The 20,685-nt window shown below is 37.4% G+C and overlaps 1 protein-coding gene and 1 pseudogene across 1 annotated transcript in view; one reads left to right on the forward strand and one right to left on the reverse strand.

The window, feature by feature from the left end:
- Nucleotides 1-20,685, forward strand: part of Itgbl1 (integrin subunit beta like 1) — a 240,460-nt gene that overhangs the window by 157,971 nt on the left and 61,804 nt on the right. The gene's annotated exons all lie outside the window — the stretch shown is intronic.
- Nucleotides 7,721-7,819, reverse strand: LOC143411893 (U6 spliceosomal RNA; annotated as a pseudogene).

Below are 20,685 nucleotides of genomic sequence, written 5' to 3' on the forward strand. Positions count from 1 at the left end.
ATCGTGCTGAGAAGTGGCACCATGCTCAGGGGAGCAGTTAGCCTATTTAAGGATAGCATTAAATCTCAGCACATTGTCCAGAGGCTGCTCAGGATCGATGCTAGGAAATGTCCTAGGAAAGTCGTGCTTGTCCTCGGATGCCCTTCCAGAAACCCGCCTAGGAGCCCTTTCTCCCTTAGCTGCAGTAGACCTGTATGGTCCACAACTGAGGCACGCCTGCCCCACTCCCTAGGAGAGATTCCTAGGGCTGCTGAAGCAAGTAGCCATAGATTTGGTAACCTAAACAACAGGAATTCATTTTTCCATGGTTCTGGAGATCATAAATCTAAAATCAAGGTGTCGGGAGGGCCATGGTCCTTCCAAAGGGTCTAGGGAAGGCTTCCTTCCCGGTCTTTTCTGACTTGTGGCGGCTCCTGTGTGCCAGCCTCCAACTCTCTTTAACTGGTTGTCTTCCCTGCTCCTCTCTTTGTCCAAATCTCTTTCTTTAGGCCCACCCTAAATCCATGATGACCCATCTCTAAGGCCTTAACTAAGTACATCTGCAGAGGCCCTGTTTCCAAACTGGATGACACTCTGATGTTGTGGAAAGGCATGATTTTGGGGGAGATATTTTTCAAGAACCCATTATACCCTTTTAGTGGAAATCAGCTCTGCCTCCACCTGAGGCATTTGTTCAGAGAGTAAGCCTCTGTGCTGTGCTGTACATTGCTGTGGTCTCAAGGATTGCCCCTTGCCCTGAACCGTTAGCATGTGGAAGCCTAACCCTAAGGTGATGGTAGTAGAGATGGGACCTTTGGGAAGTGGTCTGGTCATAAGGATTGAGTCCTTGTGAGTAGATTAGTGTCCTTAAAATAAGAGGCCCCAGAGAGCTAGCTTGATGCTTCTACTATGTGAAGACACAGCAGGAAGGTGCTGTCCGTGAGCCAGGAAGCAGGCTCTGTTTTGCCAGTGCCTTGATCTTGGGATTTTCAAGCTCCCAAACAGTGAGAAATAAATGTCTGTTTCCTATAAGCCACCCCATCTATGGTATCTTTTTAAATAGTAGCTCAAATTGACTAAGGAATTGTCATAGTTGATATAGGCACAGCATAGAAGGAAACACTCTCTCTCTCTCTCTCTCTCTCTCTCTCTCTCTCTCTCTCACACACACACACACACACACACACACACACTATTCTTTACAGTGGTCTGAAGGAGGGAAGACTTCTGGGCTCTGGGAGAAAGGAGAGTGACCTTCTCCTGGGGAACTGAGACCCTGAGTTAGGGAGATCCTGTGGGCCCAGGGATTTGCTTTTGGAAAAAAAGAAAAGGTAATTTTCATGACAGAAAATCATGTCAAAAGCACAGAAGGATAAAAGAATGTAGTGTATCCCTTGGGTAATTGTTTCATCCCAGTATGTGCCATATCTGAGGTGGGAGAGCGAGTCTGTACTTTTAGATAGGTCTCTAGTGTGATTATGAAGGATTTGGGGTAAATGCTGGGGGACTAGCTGTTTCATAAAAATATCCTTCCATGCCCCTTGATTGCTCAGGACCTTCCGATCTGCTTTCAACCTTTATAGTGTTCCTTCAGCTAATCTCTGATGTGGTTCTGAATCAGAATAATTTGAATTGTGATGAGGAATCTTTGTAATGCGGTATTAGGAATTCTTATCCTGGAATTGGTACAACATAGGTGGTTGGGTAACAGCCAATTAGAATCTCTTTAAAATGGCATGAATTGATGTATTTTTAAGTACTTTTATGAAGAGAGAGTCCACAGCTTCTTTGGACAGATTCTAAAAGACCCTGTAATATCAATAAAAGGTAGCAACGATTTAGAAACCACTGCATAAAATCTAAGATTCTAGCTTTCTATTTTGCTATTTTTTTTAAAAAAAAAGTGTTCATAAGATTCAATTTTGAAATGCACAATGGACCAAACCCCAAGTCATATTATTCTACATCATGATAACTTGTCACTAAAGTGTTTTGTTAGAGTAAATGGAAACCCAAGCAAAGTTCAAGCTGAAGAGGAAAAAAATCCCTTTCTCATTTTATTCTCAGAAACGAAGTACCTTTGTTCTATAATGCTTTTGGATTTAGTTTCTACCCAGGAGAGGAGTCTCCACTCTGGTTAATGAATGGTTAGGGACAGAATGCTTTTACGTTTATAACCTGGCATTCTAGAAATAACAGGAATACAGGAATGAAGGGAAGAAGTATAATTTGTATGCTAATCAAGTTTTACTTGCAACTGTTTTGAGAAGATCCATCTCATTATGTAAAAATAAGGTCTTTATTAACAAATTTAAAATTTTATAAAGAAATATAATTGGTGCTTTATAATTTCTATATACCTAGAAAACTAGCCAGTCTATAAACTTATTTCTAATCAATACTTAATTATATTATTGTTTTAACTTTGGATAATGAATGTCCATGTGAATCTTGGGATTAGGGCCAAATTATTGAAGAAATTTTCATCAGTGTGATAGAGCACATAACCTTAGAAAACATTGTTGTAAATGAATGAACAGATCACAAAGGAGCAGTAATAGGTAGTTATTGTTACTGGATGATTCAGGGCCAACGTCGTAGGCTTGTTCTTATTTTTTCATTGCATATCCTTTCACTTTCTCATTCATTCAATGCATGATAACACTGGCAGTATAAGATGACACTACTACTTAGTGAAATGACTTGGGTAGCTATTATTGTACCTCTGTATGTGGAGCTTATAACCTCTGCTTGAATTGAAGGTCTTTGTTTCTATGCTGCAAACTGGCTATAGTGAGGGGAATGATATTTAGTGAGAATATTTGCTATTACTTGTCCTATGTAGGCAATGAATTTGGAAAGTGTTCAAGAGAACATTATTGATGTCTCCTACAGGACCCGACTGCAGGTAATAAGTCATCATTGGGACCAGATCACACTTACCAGCAAGCCCAGCTTGGCACAGATCAGGAGTTGTTCTGTTCCTGTGACCTGATGGGACTCTGCTTTCTTAATTATGTTTTCAATTCATTTGTCATTAATTACAGCACTGAGCATATAACAAAATTACACAGCATCTATTTTAGTTAAGAGTCTTTTGGATGGAAATGGCAAGATCCCAATTCAAACATCCAGAAATAAGCAAATAATTTATGTGCTCACAAAGCAAGAAGGACGGGGTAAAAGTGACTTTTTCAATGAAAGGTAAAGGGATTTAAACAACCTATTCCTTCTCTCTGTCATGCACACACACACACACACACACACACACACACACGCATACACATGCACACAGTAGTGCCCAGCACACACATTTCTTCTTCCATCGACAGTTTAATATTTACTGTGCCTTCTGTAGATGGGTGTGTTTTCAGGAGGACATGAAAATTAGCATCCTATAAGTTTACATTTTCACTATTCCCTGGCCAAGGCTCTTCCCTGGAAGCTCAAAGAAAACTCTGCCTGACATAGCTTGAGCCAAGTGATCACCTTTGAACCAGTATCTGTGCCCAATGAGGGGAATGATGGAGTACTACACTTAGTCCCTTAGGGTCAAAGCTGAAGGGGTGAGATGTGAAATTGTAAGTCTTCAAAGAGCAGACAGTTTTTACTGATAAACACTGTATTTAGGTTGGTATTGATCTTGAGGATCTTTGATTATGTGTAGTCTTCTTGGTGTAGGACAGATGATATGTTACTTATTTTTAGAGTAACATATTAGATGATATGTTACTTATTTTATATTCTGACCTTATAATCAAAGGTCAGAATCTCAAGACCAAGCAATTCTTAGCGATTGTGGTAGACAGAATGATGTATCCCCAAAGACATGCATGTCTGAATCCCCAGAACCTGTGAATACATTAGATTGCATGCAAAGAGGAACTGATTGTTAATTAGGTTATACTGGATTATTTGGGCGAACCCAATGTAATCACAAGAGTACTTGTACATAAAAAAAGACACAGAAAAATCATAATCAGAGTGACTCCTCATGAGAGCTTCAGCCTACCATTGCTGACTTTGAAGATGGAGAAGGAAGCCAATATCCAAGTAAGGCCAGCAGCTTCTAGAACCTTGAAAAAGCCACGGAAAGATAAACTTCCAGAGCTTCCAAAAGGAGCACAATCTATGGGCACCTTGATGTTAGAGCCCAAGGAGAACAGTTTATGATCTGTAAGCTAATAAATTTGAGTGGTTTTTTAGCTACACAATTGTAGTAATTTGTTATAGCAGCACTAGGAAACTAATACAGTAATCATAGGAATTAGTCCTCATCATAATCACCAGAAAATACAGCAGAATCTGTTTCTGAGTGACTCATGTACTCTTTGTGTTTTTCAAAAGACTTCTTACACACAGTCTGAAAAAGATAATGTTAAAAAGATTATTTATTTTACTAGTAGTATTTCAAATACAGGCATAAACAAAGAGATTAATGAAGGTAAATTTTTTTCTTACATTTTTAAAATTAGTGAAAAGTATTTTTTATTTTTTGTACCAGGAATTGAACCCAGGAGTGTTTAACCACTGAGTCACATCCCCAGTCTGTTTTTTGTTGTTGTTGTTTGGGTTTTGTTTATGTTTATGTTTTTGTTTTGACAGGGTCTTGCTAAGTTGCTTAAGGCCTCACTAAGTTGCAAAGGCTGGCTTTCAATTTATGATCCACCCAACTCAGCCTCCGGAGCTACTGGGATTACAGGCATGTGCCCCCCTGTCTGGTGGAAATTTGTTTTTAAACACAACTTTATACCTTCTTTTTTGCACTTATTTAAGATCTTATAATTTATTCCATATTATAGTGTAGTCTTGATACATTGTATTTAACTGGTTCATACTATATTAAGATATTTTGACCAAGCATAATATGCCTCATTATTCTGTCATTTAATCCATTATTCTATTTAAATGGCTTATGAACATAATTATAAGATTTCAACTTTATTGCCTGAATTTTTTTCATGTTTCTACAATGTAATTCTATATTGCACACATATGGGTGAACATCTTTATCTAAAATAGATATGTAGATTCATATGTTGTAGGGCCCACATTTTGGGGATTCTTTTTAATAAAATGAATTAAAAATATAAGTACAGTATTAGGTAATGTGTGGGGCTGCGGTTGTGGATGAGTGGTGGAGTACTCACCTAGCACATGTGAGGCTCTGGGTTTAATCCTCAGTACCACATAAAGATAAATGAATAAAATGAAGGTATAAAAAAATTAGGTAATGTGAATACTAATTTAGTTTAAAAAAATCAATCAGTACAAATTGCATGTTTTAAAAGCAGACAAATACCATGAACATCAGAAGATCCACAGTATGATATAGTTATAATTTTATAAATTTGTTGTCTTTAGCTCTATATACTTCAAACTTATTTCTTCTCACCTTCTCAGATGTGTGTTGGGATGGTAGAGTGCATAGAGTTTCATGACTTGATCTTTGGTCTTCTGTTGTCATTACCCAAAAGAACCAGAGGAATGTTCCCAGAGCCTTTCCTATGGCCTGAGAAGACATGGAAGTGACTAGAAGCTCCCCTAATATCAAAACAGATGTATCTTCTGTTCAGCTTCCCTTTTTTTCAAAAATACTTGGAGCCATTCCAATGCCATTTGGTATGAGCCAAAGGTAGAAGATGGAATAGAAAGAGAGCATAGACTAGATCAATTCAGTAAATATTCTTACATTTCAAAATATATGTCACCTACTACAGGGTTTTCTCTAGAGCTGTGGAAGTGACCCCCACAAGTGAAGAAATCTGAAGGTCAATTGCTCTTAGCTGCATGGTTTATGTGCCTCTGTGTCTTTAGTGATTGGTAGTGAAGAACTGCACCTGGTGTGTACCCAAAGTAGAGAACAGTGAATTTCTATATCCTGCTGTTGACTTTCAATGGAATGATGAGCAAATCCTTCATGAAGTGGAGCAGAAGTGGCTCAGACCTTCTCTATTTTGCTGTAGAAGTTGAAGCCTATCTGTACCTGTTTATGACAGTCCCTTGAAGGACTGTTGACCTTTGCATCCGGGCACCCTGATGATGTGAGTATCATATGCAGTTTTCTGAGCTCTCAACAGGGAAGTATCTCTAGATGCATAGCTTTGTACAGGTGGGTGCCTCCCCCAAGGCAGTGTTCCAGCCCCTTCTTCAGTGTGTGTGGAGTGAGATTTATGTTGCATTATCAGTTTCCAGATACATTTTTTTTTTTAATTGGGAAGTGGGTAGCCTGGGGCCTCAGTGTTTCTATGTTTGTTTATTTTATTTTTTTTATTAGTTGTTCAAAACATTACATAACTTTGTTTATTTGTTATACAGAATTTCCCTTCTCACATGAACTCCTTGAAGACATTTCAGCAGAATGAAATCATGACCTCATGCTTAGTTTCACAGTCCACGAAAAGCTAGATTTTTGGTTATAAAAGTTCAGAGTTAGAGCCCTCCACACTATTTTTTCCTTACTTAAAAAAGGGATAAGGAAGCTGATCCACCCCAGATGGATGCTAAGCCTGAAATGAGCTTTGCATACTTACTGAAAAGAGTTCCCACACTTTAGTGTCTTTATTCTTACCTTTTAAGATACTCTTGTCCATCTCTTCACAGACATTGGAAGCAGGAGAATTCTAGTCTTAATGCATTGAAATGAAGATAATGCAAAAAGAAAGTGTTTTTTAAAAATTTTTAGTCTGTAAGACTCCTCTTGGGAAAAGGCAGACCTTTATCTGAGTCAAAAGGGAATAAGTGTGTCGGCAATGACAAATGAAGGCTTTGAAGGGATCATTGAAGTAAGGAAGTGGAAAAGTTGGTGGATTATCCCCAAAGCCTGGATCAGACAAGGACATAAGCCAGGGGCGGCACAAACCCTAGTGCGGATGTGCACCCTCACATTCAGGGCTGAGCCTGCTGGGGAGCAGAGACAGAAGAAGAAACAGGAAGAAATGTTTCAGTGCTTTTGCTGAACGGTGTGTGATCAAGCGGCCAGGGAGTGTGTCTTCTGCTTCTTAAGGTTTCCTTTGCCTGCACATTGTCCATGTGTGTGCTGGAGGCCTGTGTGTTATTCACCATGTGCAAACATCTGTCCGTATGATTAAACTCGTGTCTTATGCACTGCTGTTAATACTAAATTGAAGATTTTAAAAGTATAGTAGGTGACATTTAATGAGTACTTAACTCAGTGCTAGGCTCTGTGCTAGGTGCTTGATAAGTCCCATTTAATACTCTCTCCAGCCTCGTGGTGGCTTCATGACCATCCGAGATAGCTAATAACGACATCTGTCTGTCTGTCTGTCTGTCTATATAAATCCCATCATTGCTGTTTCCATCAATGCCACTCCAGTCCAGGTCCTGAGTGTGCCCTTCTCTCTGCCCAGCACGTCCACTGTCAAACCTCACATGTAGGTATGATCACATTCTCTTCCACACTGCAACTGAATCTCTGCACACTTTTACACATATATCACATTTCTGTAATTATTTGCTTATGTTGATCTCTCTTACCATTATCTCCATGAGTAGTGATTTTATTTTATTTCATTTTGTATTTTGAGAGTTTAGAATGTGGCAGTTGCTTGACAATTGGTAATAAGTAAATGACCACCTGGGTGTCCTTTTTTTGTTTGTTTGTTTGTTTCATTTCCCAGTGATATTTATTGGATAGCAAAATCATAACTATATCTTGAAAAGGTACTTTGAAACCCTTAATTTCTGCTTTCCTCTTTTTTTAATTTTGAGAACCTTGTTGAAAAATATGGGACGTTTCACGTGTCATCCTTGCACAGGGGCCATGCTCATCCTCTCTGTATCGTTCCAATTTTAGTATATGTGCTGCCGTAGCAACCACAACCTGGGTGTCCTTTTAAAAAAATGGTCAAGTATTCCAAGAACTGATTCATGTGATGGGTTTCATGCAGTTGGAGATCTATTCGTAAAAAAATCTACAGTTCATTGAACACAGGGCTCCATCCTTAGATCTAGATCTAGGCTCTGTAACTGTGAATGGAAGGGAGAAAGAAAATTTCTGTGTGTGTGTGTGTGTGTGTGTGTGTGTGTGTGTGTGTGTTTTCCTGAACTTGTGCTCCACTGCCAAAGTCAATTACAGATGATATAGAAATTTTTTTTTATTATTTATGTTTCTCTTCTCTAATTGAGAATAGATTGTATTTACATTTTGCAAAGAGATGAACAAAATTTTAATTCATTAATAATGTGTAAATTTCATAAATCACTGACGGTTATTAATGTTAGCATTATTACAATGGATATAACATCTACATTGAAATTGGATGCTTTTATCTTTCCTATTAAAATAATTCACCACCCACAAGTTTTTAAAAAATTAAAAATTAATGCAATAATTCAATCTATTGTTTATTAATTCAACTTGATCCTGTGATCAAACTAAATTGATGAATGAGCTAATATTAAGTATATGATAGGCTCCTTATAAGAAATTTTCAGAGGTTGCCTCTTAAATTATTCTAGGATATAGTGTTTTTCTAAAAAGTAAAAATAGAATGTGAAATGAAATCAAGTCTCATATTTTTGTATATTGATATTAGTTTATCACCTTGCCCCACTACCTGATGTATAGTTCTCTTTTATTTCTCATTCTATGTAGAGAAATATGATTCCATTATTTTTATAAAAAGCATATGAATATAGTTACTCTTTCATGTATGGTTCCCATACAGATTCCTGACAGAAGATTCTATAAAATTATGAAACCTGGGTCTCCAGCTTTCACCTGCGAACAGAGACTGAGCTCATCCATGGGTCACTGTAGTTCCAAAGATGTAAAGGAATCACTTGTGATCACACTTAGCCTTCATTCACATGGATTTAAAAGGAGATGCATGGTTTAAACATGGAAAAGTAACACAGAAACTTTCTCCTTCACATTGAGCGAGATAATCAGTTCAGCTTTCTGGGTCTATTTCAAATCTTATTTTTAAATCTCCTATTGCAGAAAACAACTAAAGGAACAAATTCTGTAAGCATTTCATTGTAGAGGCTAAAAGCCCCCCCCCCCAATCCATTTGAAACACCAATGTACACAGTTCCTTCTAGTGATTTGCACAGGGTGACCTTGAACCCAGGGTTCCTGGAGAGATCCTGGAGAGGTTGCTTGCAGAGTGAGAAGAATCTAGGCCCATGGGGATTTAGCCACCCCAGCCCCTTTTTTTCTACAAGTAAATTTCACTTACATATATTTTATTGAGCAAGAATCTTTTCATGATCTCATTTGCAACCGAATGTTTCTGCTGGATTCTTCCGTTTGGCCAAAGGTAAAAGCCTTCTCTTTAGAGCAAATGCCATCACATTCTGAGTCACATCTCCTTGCTAGCCACTCCTCTCTGGATAAACATTGTTATTCTATGCTCCAGTAACTACAACTCTTTTATTTTCCAAGCTCTGAACCTTGAAGTGTTCACCTGAAAACATTTTTAAAAATCTGTAACTTCACAGGGAATGAAGTTATTGCCCATGGAAGAGAGTTGGGACAGAGCTCAGGATACAGATTTACCTGGAGCTGGTCATGGATTGGGACCAAAGGAAAGTGAGGTTGGATAAATGAGGAGGGAGGGAGAGGAATCCCTTGGACACCACTGCTTTTCTTCGCCCAGTCCTCGCCTTGCTCATATTCCCCCTGTATCTTATTCTGTGAAAAGAGATTTTATTGAGAATCAGGAGAGCTCAGCATCAGAGATTTCCTTTACCTTCAAATTCTGGTCCCCAGTGCTGGTTGGAGTCACCCAGATTCCTCTTTTGGGTAGGTATTGGAAGGTAGGTAGACCTTCCCTGTTTGTAGGCTGCAAATACACAGTAGTGCTGGTGACAATGGGTTATCATTTATCTCCAATTTTTTAGGGGTAGAAGAAGATATTTTTTACTGTAATAAAAGGCAATCAGTAAATCCTACCACTTCCAGATTAAAAGAGGCTTGGCAGGTATAGCATTCCACAGAGAGAAGGAGCAGGTAATTATTCCGGGGTAATGCTTCTGAAACACAATGTTGTCAATGTGTATTGGTCCCCTGCTAGTAGATGGATGCAATGGCGAAGGCAGCATATTTATTTTTAAATCAGGAGACTTCTTCTGGTGATGCAGTTACAGCCTTGTGATCACCTTTCTTGTTTTACCAAGTGGAAGGTTGTAGATGTAATCATCCTTCCTGATGGGGGCCTGGTGTCGCAAAGTGGCAGAAATGAGCCCAGTGACGATGGTCTGGCTGTATACAGATTAATTTAGTAAACACTTTTGACACAAAGTTTAGTCATTGAAAAACTGCTTAGTGTTATAAATGATGGATTTTTGATGATACACTTCAAGTCTTAATTATATTCCTGCCAATTATGACTTAATATGTCTGCTTTCTCAATAAAATGAGCTAGCTGGTAACGCATGAGATGACAGGCTTAATTTGATTTCTGGGTATGACATTGCTTCATGTGTAGGTCAAGGGTTACTTTAGTGGCCAGGTAGTTGTAAAGACACTGTATTACCCAAACTCATCTGGTCCAACTTTGTATTTATATTCAGCAAAGCAATAGCTATCTTTTATTGAGCACTTGCAATGTGTTAAGTACTAAATTCTAAGGAATCCACATAAATTTTTCATTATCCCTATACTATTTTAAAAATGTGAGGTAGATATTCTTCTTTTACTGGGAAAGAAATTAGAGCTCAGGGGAATGACCTGTGAAAGACCACATAGCTAATGAAGGGTAGGACTTGGACTCAGCTGGGTTGGATATCAATCATCCGCCCTCTCAATCATAGTATCTTTGCCGTTACAAGTATGCTGTTTGGACCAGAGGTATCAGTATCATATTAAAATGCATAATTTTATGCCCTATCCAAGACCTACTTAATCTGAATCTGCATTCTAATGTTTGCTGACATATTTTGCGTAAATAAAGGCTTTGAGCCCTGGTAGGAGCTGAAGACTCTTTTGGAGGGCATGTGAATATTGAGGGCAGTGCGGGAGGTTGGGACCTTTCTCCTAACGTGGTAAGGAGCATGGTGTTTCTAGTTTCAATGAGGAGGGGCTAAAGGGAGTCTATAGAAAGTGTCACTGTGAAATCCTAAAAGAAAATAATATCAAATTCAAGAAAGGTATTTTGAGGGGCTCGGGATGTGGCTCAAGTGGTAGCGTGCTCGCCTGGCATGCGTGCGGCCCGGGTTCGATCCTCAGCACCACATACAAACAAAGATGTTGTGTCTGCCAATAACTAAAAAAAAAATAAATATTAAAAAAATTCTCTCTCCCTCTCTCACTCTCTCTTTAAAAAAAAAAAGAAAAAAAAGAAAGGTATTTTGATGTGTTTAAGCATTTTTTTAAAATAAAAATTATTTTCTCTTATGCTACCATATAAAATCATTTGGTTCTTGATTCTTGGACACTCTGCTTCCGATGACAGCCTTATATTTTATTCCATGGGAAACATTTGTAAGATCATTATAAAGGCCTTTCATTCAGATTTAATGAAGCCAAATTACTATGTTGGCCCCTTTTAAAATAGATGGTACATTTTTGTAGGAAATTTAAATTTGTAACAAATTTGCTAGTGATGTACTTAATCTTTACAGTTCTGAAATGCTTTCTTAAAATTCAACAGATAAGCAGGGTGCAGTGGCACACGTCTGTAATGCCTTGGGAGGTGGAGGCAGCAGGATCTCAAGTTCAAAGCCAGCCTCGGCAACAGTGAGGCTCTCAGCAACTTGGTGAGACTCTGTCTCTAAATAAAACACAAAATAGGGCTGGGGGTGTAGCTTAGTGGTTGAGTGCCTCTGAGTTCAATTCCTAGTACCTCCCCACCCCCCAAAAATTCAATGAATAAAGTTGATATTTGTACATTTGAAAAAATAACTTTTTTCTTTTAAGTTTAAAGGATTGCATTCACTAGTGAAGCTCCAGGAAATATATTACAAGTGGTTTTTCTTTTCTTTTTTTTTTTAAGAGAGAGAGAGAATTTCTTTTTAATATTTATTTTTTTAGTTTTCGGCTGACACAACATCTTTGTTTGTATGTGGTGCTGAGGATCGAACCCCGGCAGCAAGCCTGCTAGGCAAGCGCGCTACCGCTTGAGCCACATCCCCAGCCCCTTCAAGTGGTTTTTCAACATTGAATAGTATTTAATTCAGGGTTTTGAACAGACCCTAGAAGAAGCATGATGTCACAGATTTAAATATCAGAAAGTAAAAACCAAATCCTGAAGATAAAAGCCTAATTAGTTTTATCATGCTTTATAATATTACTTTTGTTAACTTCAATTGTTTGAATAATAGCAGAGATATAATTGATATTCCAGGATCCATGATATCTGTTAGCTTTAATATCACCATAGTGGTAATATAATGGATTGAGTTGGGGCATTGGACAAATCATCACAGACGCTTTAGCAACAGACAGAAATGGATGGACATTGTGAGTCAGCTTTCCATTCTGATAACAAATGCCTGAGATATCCGTTAGCTTATAAAGGTAAAAGATTTATTTTAGCCCACAGATTTAGAGGTTCCAGTCCCTGACGGCAGGACTCCCTTTTTTAGGCCTCTGGTTGGGGGTTCCACATAGCACATGGCAGAACAAAACTGACTTGGTATTTAAGAAGCTAAGAGAGGAAGAGGAAGGGGAGGAAGGGGCCAAGTCCCACAGTCCTTTTGAGGGCACACCCCTAATGACTTAAGGACTTCCCACTGGACCTCCCCCTCAGAGGTTCTACCATGGTCCAAGAGTGTCATGCTAGGGACCAAGCACTTAACACAAGGGCTTTGGAGGACATTTATGGTCCAAATTATAGCAGATCTCTACCTTTGCAGATGACAGTTGTCTTGTAGTGGACTGTGGTGACACCCCCCTCCCCCCCAAAAGTGCTGTAGCATTCCAATATGCCTAAAATAACCTGTTTGTTAGATTTAAAACATTTGATTATAAAACATGTCAATAATTGCAAATACTTGAGTAACAGATGTGGTAAGAAGAAAAGGAATGCTATATAAAATTTCCACATTGAAAAATAAACTATGAGTAGAAAATATTTATCAATCTTATTACCCACAACAAAATAAAATTTAATTCTTCATGGACAGTGTCTGCACATTTTTCTGGGACATTTTTGTTGTTTTAAAATATGCACCGCTGTGACCCATAGATTTTTTATAACCTTTTTCATAATCCTTGATCTATTAAGCAGCTTGAAAGTGAATCTATAATTTCATTGCAAGGAAAGAATAACAGTTTTGTGGGCATTTCAACTTTTATAAAATGTGATTTTGAGTGAATAGCATTCTTTTCCCCCAAGATAAGCGGCTAACCCTAAAAGTTAGTTAATGACTGATTGGTGTTATTTTTTGACTGATGGTCCATTTGGAGAACTAATCACATTCTTCTCACCTGTCTTTAAAAAGTACTGTGTATTCCAGAAAGCCTGGCAGTTTCTATCTTAACCACATTGCTCTGCTTTTGACAGTCTCTCTCTCTCTCTCTCTCTCTCTCTCTCTCTCTCTCTCGGAATGGGTCACTTAACCTTTCAGATGCTCTCTCTCTCTTGTTGCATGTACAATAGTCATGTTTCAATATTTGTGAAGGCATTTTAAATGCAAATGAAGGATTTTAATTTAAATTAAAATCCAAGTACACACATTCTTACTAAAGTTAATCTTTCAATTGGGTAAAAATTCTAATCCATAGATACTTTCCATTAATGTTAATTTGCCTATTTTCAGACAATTAGAATACTTTTTTTTTTTCTTTGCAAGGAATCATTTTAAGATTCATACTATCTTCGGAAACTTTAAAATATGAAAAAAAATTAGTTTATAGAGTCAAGGGATTGGCTAACTAAATGTTTCCCAGTTGTGATCTTAGTTTATGTCCTGGAGACAATGTGGTATCTTGATTGCCTGGAATCAGAGACAGAAGACAGGACCAGAGTCTTGTCTCAGCTGCTTACAGATTGTGTGACTTTGAATGGGTCACTTTCAAACCTTTCAGATGCTCCGCAGATAAGGAAAAAACACTTGTTAGGACTAAATGAGGATTAAATGCTGTAATTTTGGGTTGTGTTACTCTCTGTAGTATGTTATTCTGGGATTATGTTTTACTGCCTTTTCCACCACTTCTCAAAGGGACTTCTAAGTTGTAGGATTCCACTTTCCTTTAAACACAGTTTTGAACATTTTTTAAATTTTTTTTTGCTATGAACATAGCTCATAGAAACCAAATATTAGGTTATTTTGATATTTTAAATACACCTTATTTTTTCAAGCAATTTCAGGTTCACAGCAGTATTCAACACAAAGTACAGAATTCCCATCCCCGCACACCCGCACTGCCACTCCTCCACCAGAGAGGTTGATTTGCTGTAGACCGCGTGCCTACACTGACATGGCATTATCACCCCAAGTCTATAGTTTGTATCAGGGATTTTTTTTTCTTGGTTCCAAGGTTTGAACTCAGGTGCATTTAGCCATTGAGCCACATCCTCAGCCTTTTTTATGTTTAAATTTGAGACTGGTCTTGCTAAATTGCTTAGTGCATCAGGGTTTACTTTGGTGTTGTCCACTTGGCAGGTCTGGACAAATGTATAAGGACATGTATCCATCCTTGCATATCATCAGGAATGATTTCACTGTCCTGAGTCTTCTGTGCTCGTTACACTGGTTCAGCCTTTCCTCCCCAAACCTCTTGAGAGCCACCAGTGTCTTTACCATCTCCATGGATTGTCTTACAGAAAGTTGTATAGTGGCAATCGTACAACAGTCGCCTTTTCAGGTTGGCTTCTTTCATTTAGTAATATGCACTTAACATTCTTCAAGGTATTTTCATGTAGCTCATTTATTTTTAATATTAAATAATATTCCATTGCCTGTGTGAACCACGGTTTATTTATCCACTGTCCAGATGAAGGACATGCTGGTTGCTTCCAGATTCAGGCAATGATGAATAAAGTTCCTATAAACATCTGTGTGCAGGTTTTTGCGCAGTCATAAGTTTTCAGTTCCGTTGGGTAAATACCAAGGAGCACCTTGGGTAGATCCTACAGTATGAGTGTGTTTAGTTTCGTAAAAAGCCACCACACTGTCTTTTTAACCGGCTGTATCATTGTTATTCCCATCAGCAATGAATGGACATTTCTCTTGCTCTACATCTCACCATGCCCGGGTTTGGTGTTGTCAGGGTTCTTGAATTTGACCACTCTGACTTGTGTGTAGTGGTATCTCATTGTTGTTTTAATCTGCATTTCCCTGGTGACATTCAATGTGGAGAATTTGTCATATCCTTTCATGCCACACACATATCTTCTTTGGTGTGATGTTCATTGATGTCTTTGGTCCTTTTTTTTTTTTAAAAAAAAAAATTACATTTTAATTGTTCTTTGACTATTTTGGACAGCAGTCTTGACAGACATGTCTTTCACAAACAGTTTCTTCCTGATTGTGCCTCATTTGTCCATTCGCTCAATACTTCCTTTTGTTTTTGATGCAGTACCTGAGGTACGTGACCAATCTTCGTAAATATTCTATGGCAAATTGTTTTGGGGGACAGGTACTGGAGATTGAACTGAAGGATAGTTTACCACTGAACTATATCCTTAGCCCTTTTTAAAAATAGGGTCTTGCTAAGTCGCTGAGGGTCTTACTAAGGAACTGAGGCTGACTTTGAACTTGCTATCCTCCTGCCTCAGCCTCCCAAGTCACTGGGATGAAACGGGCCCCTGGGCCAGCTGTATAGACATTTTAAGGAAGGTTATTTACAGAAGGGTGAAAAGTTGTTATATATAATGAATTCTGCCTATGGATTATTTTGTTCAAGTCTTATGTCCTGCTTGAATTTTGCTCTACATCTCACCTATTTCTCATTTTATTTCTAACATTTTTTATGGATAAATATACATGATTCTGACCAAAAATTTCATGATTTCACATATTCATTAACATTCAAATTGTCAATCAAAATTATACCACACTCTTGTTCAATTTGGTTTCTTGTTAAATTCTATAGAGTTTGAAATTTAAATCATCCATTTCTGCTAATTGCTTGAAAAATCTTTGGTAACTAAAATTTTGAATGATGATATTTTAACTCTAACTGGTTCAATTTCTTCTGGCGTTTTATCTGTGAGAAATTTTGATCCTTTATAGGTGATCTCAATTTATTGATAACCTATATATTTGATTCTTCCATTTGTGAATCTACCTCTATTTTTCTTCATTTTTTTTGAAACTGACTTATCTCTTGAACATCACACACTTTGATTTATGATTTTGTTTCTTTTTTACTTTAACAGGGTGGAGATTAAAATATTTTAGTTTACTATCATAACTGATATATTTGATTTTATCCCTGCCAATTTGTCTTGTCCTTTTTATGTCCATTTGTATTGCTCATTTACTAAATTTTCTTTTAAAAATTTTGTAAATTTTTAAAAAGTTTTAAAAATTTTCTGTGTGAGTCATATCTTATAGGTTTGAATCTCTAACACTTTGAAAATAAGTATATCTGATAAGTATACCCCATAAGTACTTTTATTTACATTTCCATGTTATGCATTTGGAAGTAAAGAACTTTATTTGGGCAATGTATTTTCTGAAACTTTATTAAGACTATTTTTTCTCTTACCTCCCTACCCTCATACATGAACACAATTTACCTTTGGAGACAACATTTTGAATGATAACATTTTAACTCTAACTGCTTCCACTTCTTCTGGTGTTTTAGCTATGAGAGATTTTGATCCTTTACAGGTGATCTCATTGTGTTGATGACCTATATGTTTGATTCTTTCACTTTGTGAATTTTTTTCTAATTTATTGTTCTCTTGATCATGGTCAGCTGTTTTTAACTTCATACTGAGATCTGGTTTTAAGTATAAAACGTGCACTTCAATAATTCTTTCTACCTCACATCTGGGACTGTGGTGCTTATTTTTCTCTGAGAAGACCCATAATTCTAAGGCTGAAGAGTTGCATGTCTATCATTACCTTCTGATGATTTGACCTGCACTCACTTCCTCTCTATTAGAGATGTTTTCAATTCATACTTCATGTTATCAGCCTCATCATCCCTTCAGTGTTTTAGTGGAAAATTTAATTTTACAAGTGTGATTTTATTTTATTTGTTCTTCTCACTTTCTCACTTGTTCCCTTTTAATATTAGTTGGCTCTCTTACTGAATGGATTTTTTTTGTTATTTAATTGAAGCTATATCTTTTATTGCAATCAATAAAGACAAAAAATCTTATTGTTTCTGCTAAAAAATTTCAGTAACAGGTGCTTTCTTGAGCTTGATGATTTGCTGGTTCTGTAGTTACTCTTACACTCTAAAGAATAGAAATATGTGGATTTCTATGTCCTCTTAGAGATGTCTGGTGTCTATGGGTAGTCAAAGGTTCTGGTGCATCTGTAGTGAGAAAATTTTTTACCTCTGTCCAACCTAGTATCTCCTGAAATTAATTAATCCAAGAGCTTTATTCCCTGTGAAACACCTCACAAAACTAGTGTGAAAACATGCTTAACCAGAAATGGTTAAAAATATGTCATGTGATAATTGGTAAATATCATATGAGAAATTCTTTGACTGCTGTAATTATTGACTTGTGCTCATCTTGGCTGTAAAAATAAACTATTCAATTTTACATTTGGTTAGTGTTTCTGTACAATGAAAATAAATTGCAATTCTGAGTTCCCCAACATTCTTTCTTATAATGTAAAAATAATATGTAGATGTTAAGTGTATGTCTTATAATTCTTTAAATGAGGAGAAAAAATATGTAATGGACTTCTAAAAGTCATATTTTCAGACACTCGCTATTTTAGTTAGCTTTTTCATCATCATGATCCAAATACCTGAGAAGAACAACTTAGAGAAAGGAAAGTTCATTTGGGGCTCATGGTTTCTGAGGTCCGTTCCATAGACCACTGACTCCATTGCTCTGGGCTCAGGATGAGGCAGCAAGAACATCATGGAAGAAAGTACAGCAGAGGAGAGCTGCTCAGCTCATAGCAGGGTCAGGAAGCAGAAAGGAAGAGTGGGTAAGGGCTGCCATCAAACGAGGATGGGCAGCACTCACAGTCCAATCATTTCACCTCTGAATATTCCTGCATCCCAGAAGCTTTTGGGAGAAACCTAATATCCAAACCATAACTCCCACATTGAGAAATTGCAGAAGAGTGCAAACACATTTACCATACATATCTTACTATCATAAATCTGTTGAAATGTCACAGGCATGCTCAAAGATAACAGGAACTAGTCACAGGATGTGAGATTGTGTTTTTGCCTAAATTTTCTCATTGTAGGACTTTGTATGTTGGGGGCGGGTAAAGTGTCAGTAACTCATTTTTTGTGTATTGGATAAATTATCCTCCATTTTTATAACTGCATAGACTGTGAAAAGATGTTTACACCAAAGTACGTAAAGACAAAAGTGAAGGGGGTCTCTGCAGCTCCAGCCAGTCACCAAGTCAATCCAAAGAGGAAATGAAACTTTTCCAACAATAGTGTTAGAAAAATGAAATAAATGTCAAAGAAGAATGATTGGACTCTGCTCACACTATACACAACCAACTGTAGAAACTAACACTACAAAGAATCTAGGAGAAAAGGAACACAATCTAGTGATACAAGAAACACAAATAAAAAAATTAGATATATTGATCTTCCTCATAATAAAAATAATAAATTTCTACTTATCAAAGGACACTGTTAAGAAAATGAAAAAAAGAATGTCACACATGGGATAAAATATTCTCAATACTATTATGTGACAACTTGTACCTAAAAATGTATAAACAACCTTTATTACTCAATAATAGAATGATAAAAAATCCAATTACATAAGAAAAGGACTGGATATCAAAAAAGAAGACATGTGCTTGGCTAGTAACCACCTAAAAAGGTGTTCGATATCTTTATAAGAGAACTATATTAAAACCTCAGTAAGTTATCCCTGTAGAGCCACTAACATGTTCTGTGAAACATGCGCTAGCAAGCCCTGTTGTGGCTTTATTGAAACAGGCAATGGTATGGTGCCCAATTCCTCCTTGATACCATTGCCATGTGAAGTGGGAGGGCGGGAGGAGGAGACTTCCACACCTGACAGCAGCCTTAGTCCTGGGATTATCTTGGCCAAGGGAAGGCAAGAGGAATTCATGAGAGTCCTAAGCAGAAGCTGTGAGAGCCCTTGGGTGGCTTCTCAACCCTCTTGCGCTTCTCTGTCTGGCATAAGAATGGCAAGTCACAAAGCAGCTGCTCCTTCAGTATAATTAGAAAAGTACACAGGGAAGAGGTGCAGCCACCACATGACCTGAGCAGGAAATAAATGCTGGTTCCTGTATGTCAGGGAGACTTTGGGGCAGTTATTAGTATAGCAAATTCCAGAGAAAATTGGCTAATTCACCATGCCTCCGCCTTGATGCTAGGTATGGGGAAAGGCTGATTTTGTAAATAGTTTCTATTACTCATCAAAATAATCTGGTTGGTTAGAAATTTTCTCTCATTACAAGGAAGAAATTAAAGTCTATTGAAAATTATCTACTAATTCTGGCAGGAGATTTCTTTCAGTTGTGATAATGCATGAAATGGTGAAATAGAAGTCAATAGGATTATATGCAAACACAGAAAAGATCTTAATAAATATAATTTAATGTTTCCTAACCCAAATATGTTGCTCAATGTGCAAAATCAATTCAACCATAGAACTTAACTATAAATGATTCAAAGTCAATTGACTATATATCTTTATATAAGCAGAAACTTACAATTAAAAATCTCTACTTTCCAAAACTCTGAGTACAATTGATGTGGGTTTCTTGTCGATAGGCTAAGATCTTGATTTTTTTAAGTGGAAGATAATAGACTCCAATGGGGGGACGGAGAATGACTGGGAGACAACCTCCACCTATTCAAGAAGTCTTCTGATGAGTATATCAAAACAATAAGTTGATCCTTGGTACTTTGGCTGCTAATGAGGCTGTAAATGGAATTTTGCAGGAGGGATGATAAAAGCCTCCACATCTAAGTTCGTGCTGAGGGCTATACAAGGTAAGATACTTACCATTATGATGGGAAAGATTGCAATAAGATATTGTATAAGGAAAGATTAGAGAATCCACTGGGCTAGTCATTTAGGACTAACTTCCTCAAATATTTCATTCATTTCAGTCTTAAGCCCATGTTTACAGCACACCTGCTGTCTGCAAGCCTCCCAGATGGTGATTGCAGGCATTAAGCAGGAAATGAAGCTGCTCTCACAGGTTTCCTGTGTTGCAGTGGGAAAAGCCACCACGAACAAAGGAACTGCCTTTGGAAGTCATAAATACAGGGAGAAAAGGAGCTGGGAGGAGGAGTTCAAGTGTCACTACTTGCAGTGAGGCAGGGATGGATTTTCAGGAGGAAGAGGGCAAATGGGAAAAACAGAAAAGAGAGCAGCCGAGGAGCTGGTGTTTGAGACTTGAATGAACCAAGGAAACATATATATCCCTTTAAAGATATGGAAAGAACGTGTGCTTCTATTGTTGAGCTCCTTTTAAATGGTTGTTTTTATAGGAGAGGATGCTGTTTGTCCATTTTAATTTCTGTTCTTAATATTTTAGCTTTGTGAGTATGTTTTATCTTAAGAGATGTAAAGGGAACACATTAAAATGCATATTATGTATTCCACAGAAAATGAGAATGTGTGATGTTCTGGGATGTTTGATATC

Source organism: Callospermophilus lateralis, chromosome 12, assembly GCF_048772815.1.
Source record: "Callospermophilus lateralis isolate mCalLat2 chromosome 12, mCalLat2.hap1, whole genome shotgun sequence".
NCBI classification, from domain to species: Eukaryota; Metazoa; Chordata; class Mammalia; order Rodentia; family Sciuridae; genus Callospermophilus; species Callospermophilus lateralis.